The 21,347-nt window shown below is 39.2% G+C and overlaps 1 protein-coding gene across 6 annotated transcripts in view; it reads right to left on the reverse strand.

Moving 5' to 3' along the window:
* MID1 (midline 1) overlaps positions 1 to 21,347 on the reverse strand; it is a 328,983-nt gene that overhangs the window by 191,787 nt on the left and 115,849 nt on the right. For 2 of the 6 annotated variants that reach the window (XM_048860605.2, XM_048860576.2), the window contains exon 1: positions 1,633 to 1,881. The exons of the other annotated variants lie outside the window; for them this stretch is intronic. The gene's annotated coding sequence lies outside the window, so the exon portion shown is untranslated. Of the gene's footprint in view, positions 1 to 1,632; positions 1,882 to 21,347 lie in introns of those variants that run through there. 6 annotated transcript variants of the gene reach the window in all.

Genomic DNA, 21,347 nt, shown 5'->3' on the forward strand with positions numbered 1-21,347 from the left:
TGCAACTTCCCAGGAGATACTGCTGTCATAGAGGAAGTGGAAAGAGGAGAACTTCTGTTGGATGGAGGTGGGTATTATATAATGAGTCAAAACTATTCTAATACTAAATCTGCCCCTCCTCTTTTCCTTTTACTGGGGAGTCATTGAAGAACTTTAGTGCTGTTTATTTTCTCACTAGCTCCCACTCCCCTTTTTCCTCTTCTCCTCTCCTGGTTTATTTTCCTTTTCTTACACACACACACACACACACACACACTTTACAACCTTATGCTTCAAATAGAAGCATCCCAGATAGGCAACATTCATCGATCTTTAGCAATGTTTGTTTTGTATTTTCTTAGGCTCTGACATATCCCAACTTTCTTCTGATCCTCTCTGACACCTCCCTTTACAAAGGTTCTTTTTTGTGGTGACAAAGCATTCTGCTGATCACACAGATAAAGGACTAATTTGAACCCAAGCAATGCAGTATGTAAACTTTAGTTTCCATTTGCACTCCACTGTGACAAGATTTCCCCTCCCCCCCAACAATCTTTAAAAAGGTAAAAAGCAGGTTTTTGCCCAATCGCAAAAACTGCTTTTCCTCCACATATGGCAAAATGGTCTAAAATACATGAGTGCTTTCATCTTGATTTCAAAAAGTGGTTGAAAAAAAAAACAAATGCTCCATTTCCACTGCAGGTGCAAACTTTACCCCGCTTCTACCCTCCTTTCCCCACTACCTCCTCCCCCACCTTATCCCAAGTCCTACTGATTTCAGAAAGCTGCCTGAATAGACTATTACTCTCACAAAGAAACAAGAACATTTTTCTCAGAGCCTGACTTTCACACAGTGGCGATCCATAAAACAAAGTATTGATTTTAAGATGTTGATTTGTCAGGGTCTTTAATTCAGAGCCGAGCTCCGCTTTAAGGTTGAGATTTACATCTGCCAGTGCTCTGTACTCTGTGTGTTCTTCTAACTGCATATTTTAATTGCAAAACTACAGACAGTGTAGTATCAAATTGTTATCCCATTGTGACCTTCAACTTTGTGAATAAGAAAACAGCTGCTTTTGTCTATTCATAGCAAGATTTTAAAAAAGTGATCGTATTTGAATAATCATTGGTTTTCTAGGCTCTTTTCTGCAGTGTTTCAGTACTTTTTTTGAAAACAGAAAACTGCTTGAGACTAATTTTTCAGTTGCTTTAAAATATAATAAAGTATTGGCAATTGTGTGTGAGTTGCTGTGCATGTTTAATAAATCACACACACACTTCTACAGTTATAAAACACATTCCTATTCTACATGTCACAAACAAGGTTGTGAGAAAGTCTACACAATATATTTAAGCCATGGCAAATTGGAATTGATTTACATATCCTACAAACAGCTTTCATGCCCTTTATAAAATTGAATCAAACAATGAATCGCATGACATCACTTACTAGCAATAAGATCAAACTGAAAGTAAAAACCCTTGGTTAATTTCTATTTATTTATAAAGGATCTTCAGGCTAAAAATCTAAACTCGGCAAAGGTTTCTGCAAATGCTATCTAGTCCAACAAAGTAAATATTTACAGACCAACCCAACTTTCCCCCCTTTGCTCCCTCCTTTACAGATCTCTAAATGCTTTGCATGTTCCTTACCTGCCTCATGTTTAGAATTCCATTATCCATCCAGCAGGAAACAATCTGAATTCAAATTTACAGTGTAATTTCAAAGTAAAAACAAAAATCCATCAGCAGTTTCCGTATAAACAAGCTGCTAAGTTTCTCTCTCTCTCATTTTCCTTTATCTTTTGCTGTCGGGACTCTTCCTAAGACAATGTCAAGTTTCGCAACCTTTCCTCTAGCCTATTAAAAGTCAGGAGTAGGGAGGCAACTGTCTGCCTTGCTCTTATTTCAAATCACTGCTCAGATACGTAGTAGTTGGCTGAATTAGGCCATGAAATAGCCTCACCAATCAGCAGAAAGGGGAGGGGGGTATAACAGAAAGACTGCCTACATGAGGATTAGGAAAGCTTTCAAGGATTTAACAGACTGAAAGCAGCTGGAAACAGTGTCTAAGGCTACAAAGAGGGAAGTCAATTTGTGGCATAAGAGATTTTTTCATTCTTATTTTACTGCTCTGGGTCCGCTCAAAGTTTAACAGGCTCCTGAGATTTAAAAAAAAAAAACCTTGAAATTTAAATGCCCAGTAAAAACTACCCAAATATTGGAGAGTTGCCCAAATACTTAACAAAAAACCTGTAAGGTGTAGTAACACCCATTCTATTTAGAACCACATATGTCACTATCAATTTAAGAAACATTTGTTTTTGAAGTCCTACCAGATTAAAATGCATAAAACATAAGAAGTATAGAGGGAAAAACACGCTATGTCTAATTTACATATATACCAAGTATATGTGTGCTCTGAGGAACAGAAACATATGAACATGTGCAAACAAAGCTATAGAAATTACAAAATGTTCTGTGATAAACCCTCATTTGTCTCACTAGTAAATGTATAACGCTCTCCCTAACATTTTACTTTCATTTTTCTCCTCAGGGAGGGTGATTCCTGCCTTTCCTCGTGGGGGAAAAAATAATTCTTGCATACAGGTTCCAAACCTAAGTTAGTATTGTACCCTATTTTGAATGTCAAGAAAATATCCAGATTATAAAATACAACTGGTGGAGCCTTTTTGCTTTGTCCAATAGGACCTGTTTTTAGTTGCACAACACACATAATCTGTCCCTTAGTGGCTTTCTTTTAAAAAGGAGCTGTGTGTAACGTGTGGCTGCTGCTTGATTTACACCATTTTTAAGCCAAGAAAAGGGGGAGATCTACAGAATTATACACTCACACCCGCCTCCTCAAGTCCCTAACCCTCTCACCTCTCCCCCCTCGCCTCTCTCACCCCTCCTTCCCAGCCTCAAACTTAAGATGAGTTTAGAAGCTTGCTAGTTCCTCTGTTCCACTCTAAATGGAAATCTGTCTTTTGATCTCAAGGGACAATCAGGCAAATCTGATGCCTGAAGAAAAGCCCCATGGTCATAGATTTGCTACAGCAATGGCTGTTTCTATCGAGGCAAGAAGTAGTCACTACCCAGAAAATTCCTTTCAGCTCCAGGAATCTTTTGCACTGAGCTGCAGAATAAGGTGTCACTGTGATGTGATGCCAATAGTTCAGTAAAGTGGTTCTTAAAATGTGTTTTCTTTCGGCCAGTGATAAGCTCCGTGTACCGTGGCTGTGTATGTTGTAGCAATGGGAGTGAAGGATTGGGGAATCTATTCCTTTGCTTCGCTATTTAAAAGCTTTTTCTCATACGCACAGCTGAGACAGGAAGTAATACCATACTGGCCCAGATCCTCTGCTGCAGTCAAAGAATACGCTGCACAGCTCAGGGTACCTTTCCACACTCAGATACCTTTCCACTCTCTTGACCCTGGCCAGGCTGTACACTGGTATGGTCCTCACACTTCAGTTAAAGAATTCAGGCTGCTCTCACTTGCGGCCTTAATGGGCCAACATGGCTGTCGTGAATAGAGGCATAAGGAAAACCCCAACCATGATATCTACACTGGGCCAGAGGGGATGACTTAATGATCCTCTGGCCAGCTGCAGAGGTTTTTAGGGACTCTTTCCACTGCTGGAGCAGCTCTAAGTGGCTGCAGGGTAGAATGGTGCGTTAAGTGCACTTTGAAAGAAATGTGTATACATTGTTCCTGAAAAATATCTATATCCCTAGCTTAGGGTTCAGATAATGTCATTTGAAATGTATATGGTATGTGAAGACCTTTAACTGTAGATAAGCCTAGGAGAATCCTCCCTGGGAACATTTTTGCCTGATACTTGGGCCCAGACTTTCAAAGGTATTTAGGCATTGCTGCACTCAGCACTGCAATGTCTAACTGATTACAGAGTGTAAGTATAATTTTCCAAAGGGATTTAGTCACGGAGGAGCCAAAACTCCCATTGACAGTCAATGTGATTTAGGCTCCTAAATGCCTAGATAACTTTTGAAAATGAGACAATCTCCTAAATCAGGTAGGCATTGCAATGCTGAACACCACAACAGCTAAATACTTTTAAAAACACGGACTTTGGGTTAATATGATGCATTCTAAAAGAAAAAAAATGCTCTTCTGAAGTAATTTGAGCCCCAGAGATCAGTCTGCTGTGCTAAGGGTGATTGAGCAGTAGCCAGAGAGAGGCAAAATTTACCAAAGGCTGGGGAATCACCCTACACTTTCTTCCATTTGGTGTCAGAATTTTAACAAGGGAGTCCTAAGAGCCACCTCCAGCATTTCAGTGGGGCTCTCACACAACAGATACAGTAGAAACTCCTATGTTGAAAGGATGAGGAAAGGTGAAGAAGACTTCTAGAAATTTGCATCTGTTAAAATGCCACACACAGTGACTGGCAATCCATATATTTTCTCACAAGATACAGGTTTTATCTTCGTGACTAATCAGCGGATTATGGTATCAAAAATTGATATGGCCCTATTTGCTGAAAACCAATACCTGTATGCTGTTACTAACGAATCATTCCAAAGAGATAAGGATGCATGTTGTGGTGAAACATTTTACTCAGGTAATCTAAATATCTCACCTGGTCAGCATTTTATCACCTGTTCAATTAACTTTCCATATTCAAGGAGTGTGGTTTGTGATTAGTCCATACCTGTCAATACACAGTGCAATCACCTGGGATACTCAAGTGCAGGGTGGATTTTTGAAAACTTGGCTGTTCTGACATTCTGCACTCACATAAGGGGGCTGGAGAGGTTCCTATTCCAAGTCTCCCAAAAGACAGAAGATCAAGAGAGATGGGCCTGACATAAAATCTTGGCTCTGGACACACTAAAACTCTGGACAATTTTGAAAAGATCAGGGTTTGGGTCCAGATTTCAATTTACTTTGCTGCTAGGCCCCTAACCCTAAGGATAAAACAATATGACTGAGAGGTTGAGGAAGTGTCACTGCCACGTGGATCGGTGAAAGGGTTATGCCATTCCCCGCCCCTCCTGTAGGACTATTTTGCTTCCATCTCTGAAACAGAGAGGACAGACAGCAATTTTACCAGCTTCAGGGAAGTGAAAGAAGATTCCACTGCTGGAGGAAGAAGCATTTAAAATCTAGCCCCTCTTGCCTCTGCAGATGACATGAGGCTGCTGCAAGGAGGAGGAGGAGAAGGCTCAATAGCTTGGTTTTTTGGGCGTGGTAGTACTGCTTTCTCATACCTTCTCACCAAGCAGCACAGGGGAAGAGGTGTTTCTCTGAATATGCAAGCTTGGCTGTGGGCCTGACATTTTTCTGAAGATGATTGTGAAGATGTCTCTTTGAAAGAAAAATTATTACAAGCAGGGTCGGCTCCAGGCACCAGCTTTCCAAGCAGGTGCTTGGGGTGGCATTCAGAATGGGGCGGCAGTCCGCGTCCCACGGTGGCAATTCAGTGCAGCTCCGCCGCTCTTCTGGGGGCAGCAGCAATTCAGCAGCGACTGCTTGGGGAGGCAAAATTGGTAGAGTCGCCCCTAATTACAAGTGTACTAACCTACTCATGGGTTTACATTTTAAAAGCTGTCTTCACCAACAATAAGGGCTGGAGAGTCACTTTCTAGTGTAATCAGGTGGACTAGCATTAACAACATTCAATAGACCTCTCCCCAAAGTTATTATATACAGTACAGACCCGTTTACGCGCAGATGTCGGGAGTCAAGCCGTCACGACCGTGTGTTAACGGACCGCGAGTTAAGAGGGCCATGCTGAAAAAAGTGTCTATGATTCACTTAGAAAAAAACACCATTATTTTCTGCTCTTTCTGGCTCATATTTTTTTTTCTTTCTTATGATGTCTGTCATTCGCCAGCAGATGAAACGCGTTCGCGGCCAATTGATGGGCTGATCAGCTTTCTCCAGAAATAGATACCTGCGCTATGCCATGATGCTTTTTAAAACGACTTATAAACCCCTTGCTGGCTTGGAATGATTCATCCCCTGTTCAATTTCCAAATTTTGTCACTTGGGCTTGAAGAATTGGCTCACTTAGCGGCATTCCTTTCAGCCTTTCCTGAGCAAACCCCGTGTGCATGGCTTTGTCTGCTGTGGGTTTGCTGAATAGCACACACGTTTTCACTTAAGCCCCGTGGCAGAATCGATATTTTGTACAAAGCCATTCAGTTTAGATTCGTTTTTTTAGCCAGCCTCGGAGAGTAGATTCGGCAATCCCAATATCTTTTGAAACTTTGGCCTGGGTTTCTCTGCTATTTACTCGATCTATTGCAGCTAGCTCTTCTTCTACGGTTTAGGAACGCTGATGCTTGCCCTCTGCCATTATATCAGGCCTATGGTTAAAATTTTCTAATGTAGTGTATATATATTACTATATAACTACCGTGTGTTAACGAGTCTCGCGTGTTAAATAGGTAGCATTGGCAGGCATGGTGCTACCGCGCATTAAGCGGATTTGCGTGTAAACGGGTCTGTACTGAATATATTATGTATGAAACATCAGTCCCTAATCATGAAACACATTTGCACTGCAAGTTGGTAAAAACAGGCTATGCATTATTTTTCATTGGGACAAATCCCATTTCTGGCAAACTCCAACTGATTTCAATAGTACTGGGGGTTAGGCTAATGAGAATTAGTGCAAAAGACAAGTTTGAAGTTTTTATAACAAGACTTGTAAAGTTATGAGGGGAGGGGAAAATAGGTTGAAACTGTGTTGGTTTTTCACGTCATAAAAATTGTTCTAAGTCTCAGACCTCAAAATGGCTTATCCAGTTAACCCTAATTACCTAATTACCCTGCCCTAATTACCCTCATACTTTCCAAAACAAATTATCAGAGCAGAGACTTCCTGCATGAGAAACAGTTTGCACTTAAAGTGGAAACACTGTCTTACATATTGAGTCACTAGTGAATCCATAATTACTGACATCAGCTATGCTAAGTCTTAAAACTAAACTATGGAAACAACATACATTCTATAAATTAATCTCACGTCTTCTCAGTTTCCTTCCTTAGCTATTCTGTTGTGACTCTTTTTTGTGCGCAGTGTACAGGCCAAGGTCATACATTTGGGCCTTGGCAGGCTGAGAGTTACTGTACAGCAGTAAGAGCAGGCTTGTTGAGGCAGTTACTTTTTTGGGATAATAGACAAATCAGCCCTGATTACTGTGATCTGACAGAGGCTAGTTCTGTGTTGATAGATTGAAAGTTATATACTTTGAAAGGAAGGGAGCACACTGTTACCTTATATAATCAAACTAATTTGTTTGCCAAATGTCACATGAAAAAAATCTGATTCAGCCACACTGTGGCCAGATGTTTGTATGTGATCTTATTTTTAGTATGCCTAATACGTCATATAAAGTATCTGGTCTATGACAGCTTATTTTGTTTCCCAGTACATACAATTTGATCCAAACTCAGGTCCAATTTTCCAGTACACCGGGTGGATTTGAACTGGTGGAACAGGTACAAAGCTGTTCTATAGCTGGCTTCCTCAGCTGCTGAACAATTGTTCTGGCATAGAGCAATTCTCAGATGGCACAGAGCTGCTACCTGCTAATAGCATAGGGTGTGGAGCCAGGGCAATACAGATGGAACCAGGGCCTCTTTACACCCATCTGATTGCCAACTGCCATAATGGCCCCTTTGGGCCAAGGGAAGTGACTATACATTAAAGTAACCTAGCCAGCCCCAAGATAAGGGGCACACTCTGTCCCCATCCTGAGCTGTGCCAGATACAGCCAGGCCTCGCCCCAGGATCTGGTCCTTCATCAGAATGGAGTAATAGAGTTGCACCAGCTATGCTGACACCAGGTATGAATTTGACCCAGCACATGTTTTAAAAAACAAAAAAAAAGCCAAGCTTGAAAAAGGACCGTTAAGATTGATACTACAAACAATCATCATCATCTCGAGATGTGAAGTCTATCACTAACAGATTGCCTTTGATTTTAGATATAAATAATTTAGGGGAATAAAGGCCCATTATTTTTCACAAATGAGTAATCACCTAATCCTTCACATTTCAGGCAGACAGCGCTACTTTTCACACTCAAATTAACGTGGTTTCAATTCTCCACAAGCAGGTTTTATATGCCCTTTCCTCGGTGATTTTTAAACCAACAGCCAGAGGAAGATTGGGATGTCCAGAATACAAAATACTCTCTTTAATTCTCAAGTGGCAACAACAAAAACAGAATACATAAATAACCTCCAAAAGAAACATCATAAAATACTTGACCTAAAAGCTTGTAGGGAGCCAAAAATATCCCAAGAACATGGCATTGATAAGAAAAATACATAGAGTTTTGCAAGTATAAATATTAAAGTTGACCTGAAAATAGGGGAGGAGGGAATCACCCTCCCAAAAATGTGCAGTATTCCATTCTTATATTTCATTGAATTTTTCCAGTAACCACTAATAAATATAGAAATAAACCATATGGGTCAAATCCTTCATGGGTTTAATCAACATAGTTCTACTGAAATCAATGAAACTATGTTAATTTACACAAGCTGGCCCTATATAGTTAAATATGCAAATATTTTCCGAAATATTTCCAAAATGAGAAGATAAAAAATTACTGATGGAGTCCAATATCTTTAAGTATCAAGACACTCCAGATTAGATATTTCCACTGTTCCTCGGAGCTTTTTATCATGATGCTCTAATACACTTAAATTCACACACACACACACACACACACAGAGCTGGGCTAAACATTTAGCTAAATAGGGAACCTGTTAATATGACTGTTTTGGTGTCATATTAGCATGATCAAATCTGTGCAAAAATACAGTGGACAAAAATCTAGAAGTCCTTAGATTTTGCTGATCAATGAGAGATTACCTGAATAAATGCCTCAGGATCTGGCTTGAATAAATTTCTGATGTTTGTAATTGTCAGGACAGCACCTCAGATTCGTCATTGAAGTAGGGTTGTCAAGTCTGGTTGGATATATTCCTGGAGGTTTCATCACATTACATAATTTTTAATTAAAGATTAATCTGGAGGGTTAGCAACCCTACATCAAAGCCAGTCCCATATAACTGCAGTACCCCTGAATTTGCTTCAGTTACTGTCATCTGTGACTCTCGGGGCTGATTACCCAATATGTTTTTTAGGGAAACCCAGCAGAAAGCATCCTTGTTCTTGCTTTGTAGAAGAGGAAAAACAGAAGCCTTAGATGAAAACAGAACGGGCCTTAAGGATTTAATGAAGTAACCCACAAGGACATGGACTGATGTCTCTAAACATTAGTCATACACTATTATGAATAAGAAAGAAACAATTTCAGAATCCTCCCTATCACACAAATGCTGTTTTTCTTCTTGTTAGTGGCATTGTTTAGTACTTAAAATTATTTATCTACATGCCAGCTAAGTAAGGAATGAGTTGAAACATTAAATTGCACTTTTAAGTTGTCTGACAGTGAGCACCACCCTGCGAGGAGTGAGTTGGTCTGTTCAGTTCTTACCCTTCTATCTATGCCAGGGAGCCCTCTTTTTAACCTTTAAACTGTTTTCAGATGTTTTTTATGAGCAACCATACCTCATTTCTTTTAATTACAGACATATAGTATAGGCTTACCACTTCCCAAAAGAATTTTTACTTTATTTAGGACACATTTCCAGATGTGTTTCCTCTGTAGGCTTCTCTTTTTTGTTAAATGCTGCTGGTAATAAAAGACAGTGGCTACAAAGATAATGTACTTCCCTAGGTTTCTGGCAATGCTGTTTTACATTCAGATTTTCTGATTGTTTTCTTTTTCTTTTTTTAAGCCACACACATAAAAAAGACTGAACTATTGATTTGTAAAACTATGATATTTTTATGTTACGTGCCATTATTTTGATGCCATTCCAGTAAGTTAAAACTGTGAAGGCTGATACAGGTAGTGCTTGTGCAATATGCAGGCAGGCACAAAACAAAGGCTATATCAGTGTGCTTTCATTAATGCTTCTCTTTTTTCCCCAGTTTATTCAATCAGCTTCTGACATTTCACTATCCAAAGCCACAGAAACGGACAGGTGTGGAACACCCTTCATGACTGCTTGTGTTTCTTTGCTGGAACACCCAGATGTTCAAATTCCTGCCTACACTGCACTCCCGTCAGGTACAATCACTATTCACTGACAGCAGTAAAAGAGAAGCACAGAAATGCCTGCTACATTATATTTCACCATAAGGGTAGTTTAGCGTATGCCCCGTATGCCATTGTATGCAATTTTTAATGCTTGTGGCCACCCTTTCTCTCACATACTGTCACATTTTTTAATACCTTCTTCAACAGGCTTTTTTTTTTTTTTTACTACTCCCTCTCTCTCTTTCCATAACTATAACTAAATTGTAGGGGCCTAATTCTCATTTACATAAAGGCCTCTTTCCACCCACTCAGCTGGTATAAAGCAGTGATCCTATTGCCCCTGCATACCTTGTGCACCCAAATCTCCCATTGACTTGTGAGCAATGAGATGTCTACTTTATGAGATTAAGGTCTGGGAGCTTTGTACTGCATGGCATAGACCTAAACTATGCACCAAGATCTCTCAAGTTGTGCAGCAGAGTTGCACTGAATTGTGCAGCCATGTCCACTGATTATGAAACCATTTAGAATCACAGAATCATACCACTGATTGTATAGATCTAGTTTTAAATACATAGCCCTAGTGAAAATGTAAAACTATTGCATCTCACATTCAGTTAAAATTTAAAAAAAAAGAAGGAAACTCATATTTGGATGAAAACCTTAGAAGAAATTATCATTCCAAACGTGGCTCCTTAGCATTTGCTCAAGGGCTCCTGTGCAGCTTGGGAGCTCCACGTGACAGCCATCCACCCGTCTTGTGCAATTCCTAAACTAGTGGAAAAGGAGCAGGCTACAGTGGAAGGGGCTGAAGTACTGTCTTGTGGGATGAGCAGGGAGAGGCTTGCAGGAGCAGGCAGCTACTGTTTGGAGCCCCTGTGAGGTTTCAGAATGACACAGCAGGAGAACATGGCTGTCGTGCCCATTTTCTAAACACCACCAGTATAGACCCTCACCCCAGTGCATCTTTGAAGCTGCAAAGGAAAGGGAGGTGCCTGCCAGGCAGAGTCTAAAATGGCAGAAATGCCCTCTGCAGACTACACCCACACTCTCACTGGTTACTCCAGGAATACATAACACAAATAAATGGGCAAGGGGAAATCAATGTTTAAATTAAAAGGCAAAAAATATAATGCAAGGTCAGGATTCTTGAGGATTTTATCCATAATCTCTCCTTGTAGCTTTTTCCAATTGATAGTATCAACAAAATTGTTTTAGACATTAACATGGCATGTGGTTCACGTTTCATTAAGAAGACGTTGCAGAGTCTGAAGCAGTTGCATATCCCTTTATGCATTGGTTACTATGGTTACTATATTCTATTAAACTGAATACTAAATAGATGTGCAAAACCAGTGCAACTTGATGAATGAAATATTAGTGCCCCGAATGGCATTCATTTATGCACCCTTATTATTTTTTAAGACGTCCCTCCACCCCCCTCTTTCTTTTTAAAAAAGTAATGGATTTCTAAAATGTTTATACTGTTAATTAAAGGAAAGGTCTGTAGACACACTGGTCCTTCAGCAAAAGTGGGAAAGTTAGTCAGCTCAGTGTTGCCTGTTCATAATTAAATCTAAAAATGACTGCTCCATTGTACTGGAATTGTTGGGTGGTGGGGGTTATTCCACAGGATTTAATGAATCATGGAAATGTGTTTACAAGGCAACAAGCCCATTCTGCACAAAGAACTCAACATTAGCATGGCAATGGACCATATAGTTTTTAATGGCTTAAGCCCTTTGTCCTGTATTCACATGGGGCATTGTAGTTGTCCCACAATGCTGATCCAACATTTATTTCGATTGGGTTACTTTTTTTGCCAGTGGTCCTGAAGTTGATATTTAGGAAGTTTATTATCAGGCATGCAAATTGAGAGAAAAATGTGTCACATTAAATCATGACAGTTTAATAAGGTATTACTCACGGGTAAATGCTTTCATGCATTCCCTCCTAGGAATGGCAAGTTTAAAGGAGTTACTGGAAAGACAAGTTATTTGGCAATTTAACCTGAATTTTATCCTTGTCAATCTTCTTAACAATGCTACTAAACAGAAGTTTGAAAATGCTGATTTCATGCTAATTTTGCATTTTATCTGGTTTATTAAAAAACTCTGAAAAGTGAAGACATGAGAACCTTCCCTGTTTTTTTTCTGATGATCCAAATATCATAACGTTTTGGAACCATGTAAGCTACTTTGGCAATTCACTGCCTAATCCCTAAAATTTATCAAATTACAGATAAAAGATTAGAGCTTGGTGGGTATGTTAGGAATATGTGGGAGGGAGATTTTCAAATTGTGAAATTACTTTAATAAGTTATGAGTGAAATCCTGGCCCTGTTAAAATCCATGGCACAACTCTCATTGATTTGAATAGGCCCAGGATTTCACCCCTAATCTAATGATTCTTGCAAAAACAAAGAAAATTATTCCTCCAAGCCATGGCCCATCTTGCAAACACTCGAATACTTGGTAATTTTACTCATGTGAGTAGGCCCATTCAAATCCATGGGACTATGCACATGAGTAAAGTTAGGCAAGTGCTAAAGTGTTTGCGGTGCTGAGGTCGATATTTGCATATTGTTTCCCAAATTACTGGGAAATGGATTAATATTAAGTCTAGGGCTGCACATTTTTATACCACTACTAGCAATAGCCCAAGAGACTGAGGAAGATAATATATTGACCAGATGCAAGTGCTAAATATGCACTCATATTACATATTTTAAAGCCCAGCAGCTAGCCTATTTCTAGCATAAAAAATGGATATAACATTGTTCTGGCAAGGTGTTACCATGTTAACAACTAGTGTGCCTTCTGTTAAAACTATTAATACGTGGCTTATCACTTCATAAAACCCTAAATTCACACTGCAACAACAGTAAGCACATATGGTATACATACAGATATTAAGGAGATCTGTACATACAATAATAAGCATTCAGAGAATCATTTTTGTGATGTAGTTAGCAGTGGTAAATTAGTCATGGTTGGTCTTCAAGTGTGCTTTGATAGTGCTAGTGAAATCAGCAATTGTAATGCTAAGCAACAGAAGCCCTCGGTGAGGTATGCACTTCCAAACCTATGACATAGCTTCCATTTGGCAGTGCGCTATTTGGTTATCAAACCACTGATCATGTTACCAGCTTCAGTTTTTAGTCACTTATTCAAAGGTTTGAAAAAAGTGGATTGTAAAGTTATGAAATAAAAAGTTTTTGGAGGAAACGTGTAAGTGGAGATGGCTATGAAAAATGTAGACAGAAGAAGGGGAAATGTAGAAAGTGCAAAAAAGAAAAGAACAAGAATTTGCAAATATAAAAATTAAATTATTAACATTTTAAAAAAATGTTAACATCACAAACATAAGGAAAATAAGTGAAATTAATTGGGAGATTGCAGAAAAAAATACTTTTTCTTTGCAAATGGTGAAGGAAGAAGCTAGAGGAAAAATAAAGGAGTAAAGGATGGGACTGTCATTAGTTAGTCTGGAATTGTTGTTGTTCTATGGTTCTTTATTGAGGTAATTAATTAATTGCTGCAAAGACCAGACCTCAAAGGAATGTATTTGTTTTATAGGAGAAACCAGTTCAAAGAGATGGCAGAGCAAGACCTCTTTTGTTCTTTTTACCACTAGGACTCTAATCCTCCGTGAAATGAGTATGGTGGACCCTGAGCAGCCTCTGGTGGCCAATAATAAATATCACAAGAATCCCCAGCACACTTCATCCCTGCTGCCCAAACAACACATACGTTTGCATAATCAAAAATGATTCGCAGACTTTGCTGAAGGATGGCCCAGAAATGAATTGCAAAGACTATGGGATTCCTTTCAATCCAGGCTTGAGATCAGTTTCACGCACACATAGATATCATAGTGATATTTCAGCTACTCAGAAGAAAAATAAAGGTCTTTATATTCAATTGCTTCTAGTTTCTTAAACTTGATAAGCAAACACAATCACTTAAAAAGGAACAAATAAGACAGGCAGCTCTATAAATTCTTGAAAACAAACCCACCCAATACTCTGCTATTTTAATGAAAAACAACTTGGAATCTCAGTTTCTAAATATGTCTTCATAGGCTAAAGGAACTTATTTGTATGAGCAAACAAAGACAAGAGTTTCAAATTGTAATTTTTTAAAGTACGTTGGAATTATTAAGTAGGTACCCCACCAATGTCCACTGGGAATATTTTATGTTACACAACATACTCCAACTGTACTATCACTTTGAAGTCTCTACTCTGTAATTTTTCTGTAGTTACAAGTTTAAGAGCCTGCAAGACTTTGCATGCTTCAGATTTGTGGTAAGCTTTTCCCAGCATAGAAGTTTGGCCCCTTGGGATAAAGGAACTGTGCTTGGGACCAGCTTTCTGGCTGCAAAAATATGATGAAACCTTTGAACTCTGACCAGTAAGGCACTTGTGCATTCCACATTAGCCTACAGCAACACGATATCCTGATAGTCAGCATAAAGGGGATAAGAACAACACAGTATCAGCCTCAGATATACTTGAATTGGGAGAGTTTAAGTTGTAGATGTCCAATCATTTTGTGCATTTTAATATTTTTTCTACCTTATGTCAGATCGTGATTTTCTTTTTGTTTTAATAAGAGGCATCCAGTTATGCCAACCAGCAAACTTTAAGTCAAACAAAGTGAAACTTCGAAAGCATGTCAGCATGTTCTAACATGAAAGAGAAGAACACAGCTCAGTGCGTTGACAGCTACCTTCTATAGTTACTCGGGGAAGACAGGGCAATTATAATAATTATTATGCACCCCAACACTCTTTCAAAAGGTAAATAAATCCATAATGAAATGGATCATGATTCCAGTCTGAGCTTTCTCAATTTCTGCTGTTTGTTTCTCCTTAGATGTATGAACAATGGCTACTGGTGAAAGGGGATTGCAACCAGAAATCCCATTCCTATCCCTTTATGAATAATCTGGCTCATATTATTCATGTGTGTGAACAGGCTGAATCCTTACCTTGTTTCCAGAAACGCATGTGGACCTTGAGTTAGTGCCCAAGCTCATTCTCCTACTGAAGTCTGATTGTATTGATAACTAAAAACACAACCACCAAAACATTAACTTCAGCCTAAGCTTCCTCCCTGATCTTAGCTATTCATAATATTTTCTCCCAGGAGTTCCTATATCTTTACTGGAGGTGGGTGACATTTTTTGGCCAAAATTTTGTTTCACTGTAAAATGCAGATTTAGATTGACTCATACATTTCATGAATTTGTGTTGAATTCACCAAATTGTTTCATTCAACTCCCCCCACCCAAAAAATCTGAAAAAAATCAGAACACTTCATGTTGACATTTTTGAAATGAAATGTTTTGATTTTTGGATGCAAAATGACTTTGTTTCAAATTTTGTTTCAATGTTACTAATAAAAGATTAAAAATCTTGAAAATGAAATGAAACATTTCATTCCACCCAAAACTGTTTTTTGACTTTGTGCCAGAAAATTCTATTTTTTTTTTCTGATTTTGTGATTCAGCTGGCAAACTGAAAAATCAGTTATTTGCACAGCTCTCAACTGAACTCACTAGCTTCTTCTTTCTCGGCAACCGGTTCATACTTTCCTTATTTCTAGGGTGAAGTTAATGAGCCACACTTGCCATAATAATTCAACAGAGCTTCAGCAGGGTGCTGACACTTGCGAAAAGGATGGCAAAACAGAAGATGGCACAGTTACAATGTGCAAGAACAGGGCTACTGAGAAATAAACAGTTGATATCCTGTGTTCTGTTACTTCTTAGCCTTGAAAGAACTGAGTAACAAAGGACGACACATTTTATTCAACTCATGTTATATTACATCTTCAGATTTCATCTGGCATTAATAGTCTGTAGGGATACATTTGATCTAGGAGTATGGCAAGTATTGAGGGATGCGCTTATTTTTCTTGCAAAGATTAACTATTATGCTATTATTAACACATTTTATGTCATGTCATTAATGTCAAAGGCCAAATAGTTTCTTGAAATGTTTAGGAATAAAGTATACACTGCATTTGAGGAATCTCTCTCGCATGCATGCATGCATACACACACACACACACACAGAGCCAGATTTTAGTTGCTCTTACAAGAGCCACTCCTAGAGTTTTGTACTTGATATCAATGATAGTTGGATCAGGACCTATAATATCATAGGCACGTAGTTCAAAGAGACACTATCAGGCTCAGTAGCTGGTTCTTGCCAGCTCTGTGCTTCATGGATCCTCAGGTTCACTTTGCCCTGCTTCCTTTCACTGCTTACATGCTCTTTGATATAAGTGGAGAAAACAAGCACAAATGAGAGATGGTGCAACACACACATAAATACTTGTCACTGCAAACAAAGGTGTGTTTACAGTGAAGCTGTGTTTCTTGAGTGGAAATCTGGCAGTTTATCCACATCAAAGCTCTTGGGCTGGGGATGCTGATAGTTTACTTAGGGAGAGAAAAATAAATCCTAGTGATGGGTGCCAGACTTTGCAGCCTTTAGCCAAGGTGCAAGACAGTGGAGAAATAGGCCTAAACTTATTATTTCCTAGGGAAAAAAGTGTCAGGTAACAATTATTTCATTAAAAACCTCTATCTAACTGCCCCGGAGCACTCACAGAGTCGGCACATATGGTTTGTCCCAAACAATTTAAAATCTGGACCAAAAAAAGGATGCTCAGTTTTCCCCTGAATCCAAGTTCTTCTCAGTTACAAGCTCTCTGATTCTGTGCCAGCCCAACCCCAGTGGCAGTCAGAGCAACCCCGAGACACTGACCCTAAGTAAATGGCAATGTGGAGAAAACAGAACTGGCCTATAGCTGTTCTTATGGCTGGGTTGAGGGAAGAAATGTATTTCCTTTTTCTGTTTCTGGTCTGACTTCAGATCAATATCTATAGGCAGTCTCACTTTACAACTAGGCACCATTCTCTCTTCTCCCACTAGGATGTCTTTGATGACATCTGGCAGCCATAGCAGCAGCATACTTCATTTCTAACTGCAAAAATCCATATTTTCTGATGTGGGTGTTTCTTAAGCAGTGACCCCCAAATCATGTTAGAAATGCTGGTTTACTTTCAGCTTTGCACAAAAGACATGTACTTCTCAGTACTGTCCTTTTCCTTCTGTATTAGCTAGCTCGTTAAGTTTGCTTTTGCAGTTTCATGCTTTTGCAGTTTCACTTTCTCCCGCTTGGTGACTTTTTCCTGTAAAAGTTTAAAGTCTTCCTTTTCTGGTGCAAAAACAACTGCTTGGCTTTCCAGACCTGAAGAAATGTGTTTTGACCTTTTGCTTTATGCTGTGCAGAACAAAAACAATTAGTAACAGAACTCACATAATAATTAAGTATTGTAAAACAGTCCTTAGAAAGGATCATAAACAAGAATATATCACCTTGTACGGAGTGTGCTGCTGGACCTGAAACATGAATTTTGAATGTGTGGGTCTGGCAATGTTGTGGATGTGGGAGACGAGAACAGGTAAATGCCTCCATGTATGATCATTGCTAAAACACCAGGAATTGAAAGCATCTACAGCTTGAGTTAAAGAGCCAATCTTTACAGCCCAGTGCTCTAACAGGCTCACGCATCCTGTGGATCAGGCACAGAAGATAATGCCTACCATTACTTCAAACAATGAATTTTCTGCCCCTGCACCCGAAGGCTGTGCCTCATAAGAGCGTTTAGGATCAGGTAGGCTCTTAGCCCTTGTGGTAGATTGCACCCTCATGCAAAATCTGTCACCGTCATTCTAGGAGAAACTACACTTCAAAGACAAGTAGCTCAATTTAAAAAAGAAAAATAGATGTTTCTCTGAGTATAACGGAGTCCTGAAGACCTTTAAATGCTTAGATATCATCTTTTCTAAAATTTACCATGGCAATGTCAGATGCCCAGGGCCACAGGTTAATAGACTACTTACATGAGTTAGGCAAGCAGCATTTGTCCCACAGACTACAAAGTTGAGGTTGGCGTGCTGCTGGCAAGCTATTAAACAATTTAAGACCAGCTGGGGTTCCAAAGCCAGCATTGTTTATACCAATTTTAAAGAGAGCATTAGGCAGAAAATGTTAAAGATGCTGTTCTCTATTTTATTGTATCTTTTTATGGATATAGGTATAAAGGAAGGGAGGGTAGTGTGGATAAGTAACTACTGAAGGCTTGCCAGATTTGAAAGATTATGTATAAAAGAGCATGGATAGTACATATATCCATTTTTATTACTATCATGACCTCAGATCCCCTTCCACAAATTTGCCCACTTGCATCCCAAAAGATGTTCCTCCCTGTCTACAAAACCAAGTAGTTCCTGGCACTGCCGAAGAATGGAGCCTGCCTTTCTTGTTGCTCAGTGACATATAAGATGTCCAGATCCTTTATACGGTGAAAATATGGAATACATCATTCCAGAAGTGCTCTCAAAGTACAGTCATCCAAACCACCCTTTGATGTGTGCCAGTGCTATGTATTTAAAATATTCCAAGTTGTAAAAACTATGCAACCACTGCAACAGTGCTTATGAACAGAAGAATTTGAGGGGAAAAATCATATGCATATGTGACTTCCTTCTTTGGCACTAGAATCAAAGATTGAAAGGTCAGCACCTCTTAAGGCTGTTAAAGTGGTAGTGTCAAGAACATCAGCCTGTAGACGGTATTCAGGCATTTCCCATGAATCCAAAGCCTCCTTCTCTGAAGCAGACGATTATTTGTGTGGGAACAGCATAGCATATCAACACTTGCACGGGTACATCTAATGTCCTGAGCTTGCAATGAGCTCCATGCAAGTGCAAGAGCCCCCACCTGCACAGAGCTCATTGCAGGATTGGGGCCTAAGTTAGCTATATGAAAACTCGGCTTAACTTGGTGCCTAGCTGTTTACGGTCATTGCTTAGAATGAATGCACACAGCCTGCTGTACAGAACACGCATGTGAAGTAAACAAATTTCCTGTACATAGGTGCTGGAACTAGGGCTGCTGACGGTGCCGCTGCACCATTGGCTTGAAATGGATTCCATCATATCCAGGGTTTCCTGTTTGGTTCAGTGGCTCTCAGCGCCCTCCACCCCCATAAACATTGTTCCAGAGCCCCTGTTGCTGTATATGATTTTAAAAGTAAGTCTAGACTAGCATCTTTGAAACTGGAGCACTGAGCTGGAGAAGGCATTTAGTATTTCACATCTGATGCTTGCAAGTTGCTGTAGGGCTTAGAGCAACACTATAAGGAGAAGGGGGGAAAGTCCATAGTTTTGAGCCATTAAATTCTTTGGTGGATGTCCGATACTATTAAAGATCCATTGGCACTTTCAGAAAAAAAAACCAGGATAACCCCAGTGTTACTAGCCAGTATTGCTTTTCTCAACATAAACCAGGGTCTACTTTTCCAGAGAGCGAGAGAGCTACTACTGAGCATCTCATGGCTGCTTCATTTGCCTCTGCAGTCATCACACTGCTAGTATCTCTTCTTTGTACTTCTTTGTAAGTAGCTTTGAGCTGTGCCAAGTAGGAAAGGAGCTAAACAAAACCAAAGTCTATTCTCCCCTAGCCTCGTTAACATTCAGAGCCACATACTGCCCCTTAGCTATACATGTGCAGCTCTCCCTGTAGCCATCGGATCTCTTGGGCATGTATCTGAGAGCAGAACATGGACCTTGATGTTTTAGAATTGCTCATATAGTGGAAAAAAATGCTTTCACCTTGGAGCAATCATACTAAAATTCCTGTATCGTACTGCAGCAGTTCTAAGCCCCTTCGTGTTCAAAACAACAGTTCTATAGCCATGAAGGGCCTCTAAAGGTTACTTGCCATTACAAAGAAAATTTTCCCTACCAAGGGTGCCTTAAAATATTCCACTACAGGAATAAACTTTTCAGACTTTAAAACAAATTCAATATATTGGAGTACCTAGTGATCTATATTTTTTTGTCAGTGACGCAAGGCTTTATTTACAAAACCCATATATTACTTTAGCAAGGAGCTTTCATGGATGAAAAGTGACCCTGGTGTTGTGATGAATAGAGCACGGCAGTGTAAATGAGAAAAACAAGTGGAAACCCCACCTGGCTGAGCTTCACTGAAGATTTCCCAATGGGAATTGTACTGGGAGGTGGGTTTTTCCCCTGTTCTTTGTGTTTAACCCACAGCATTCACTATATTTATTAATCTTACACTGGTTTTGAATGTATAGGGATATTAAGCGATCATATGTACAGTTAAGTAACCACTGCCCATTCTTCAATGCTGTAGCTTTGACATAAAATAGTCTAATCTTAGATCCTTTAAAAACATTTAAATTGTTCACCAAAAATTCCTAACACACATCCCCCATTTTTATGCTATAACTTGTTTTGTGTATATTTTCTGGTTTTAAATGAGCCAAACGCCGAATCCCATTTTTACCAACTATATAGTTTTGAGGGCAAAAATAAAAGAAGCACAGCAAAGCCTTCTAATTCAAAAGATGCTAATGTCAAATGTTCACATGTGTGTAAATAATTCATTGTATTCTTGCTAACAAGTCAAGTTTTTTGCCCATTCATTGCTTGGTGACCTCCAGGGTCAGCTGCGCTATGAGAAATGGAAACATTTAGGATTCTATCTTGCTAGCCCATAACTAATTTATAGCTTTGCATGGCATCAGGTGCAAAGATTCAGCATCCAATTTATCACCACAGGCAGTTCCAGCTATAAGAGACAGTCTAGATATTCTGCAGAAATATATGCAGAACATTAATAAGATAAACAAACAGCAGTACCCCTTTGGAGTGCATATCTTCCAAATTCATAGACACACACCAAGCTACAGAATGTCTCTTGTACTGATGTGGAAAGACTGTAAAACCCTCTAATGATCTCCTACAGAAAAGAGAGAGAATTAAAGCACATTTTTCACACTGAACAGTATCGCACAGCTGGTGGGCTCTTTCCTGGTCTGTTTTTTTTACAACTCATAGAACTCTTGATTTTTTTCCCCTTTCCCAATTCAACAATACTTTAGTAATATTATTTCAATTCCCAGATCTCTAGAAGTTGACTATCATATATACATAACATATAGTATAGTGTTAAGAATCAGACACATGACTAGAATACAACTAACATACAGAGAAAAGAGCCTATCTTTCCATTTTCTCTATAGGGTGAATAATTTTTATATACACCCAATTTAATAGAAGTGTTGCTGATCACCCATAATGCAGTTCAAATCTCTGTGCCTTCATTTCACCAAACCCAGATCTTCTCTCCCAGTGTATCTCAAAGATAGGATCC

This window comes from Caretta caretta, chromosome 1 (genome assembly GCF_965140235.1).
Source record: "Caretta caretta isolate rCarCar2 chromosome 1, rCarCar1.hap1, whole genome shotgun sequence".
Taxonomy (NCBI): domain Eukaryota; kingdom Metazoa; phylum Chordata; order Testudines; family Cheloniidae; genus Caretta; species Caretta caretta.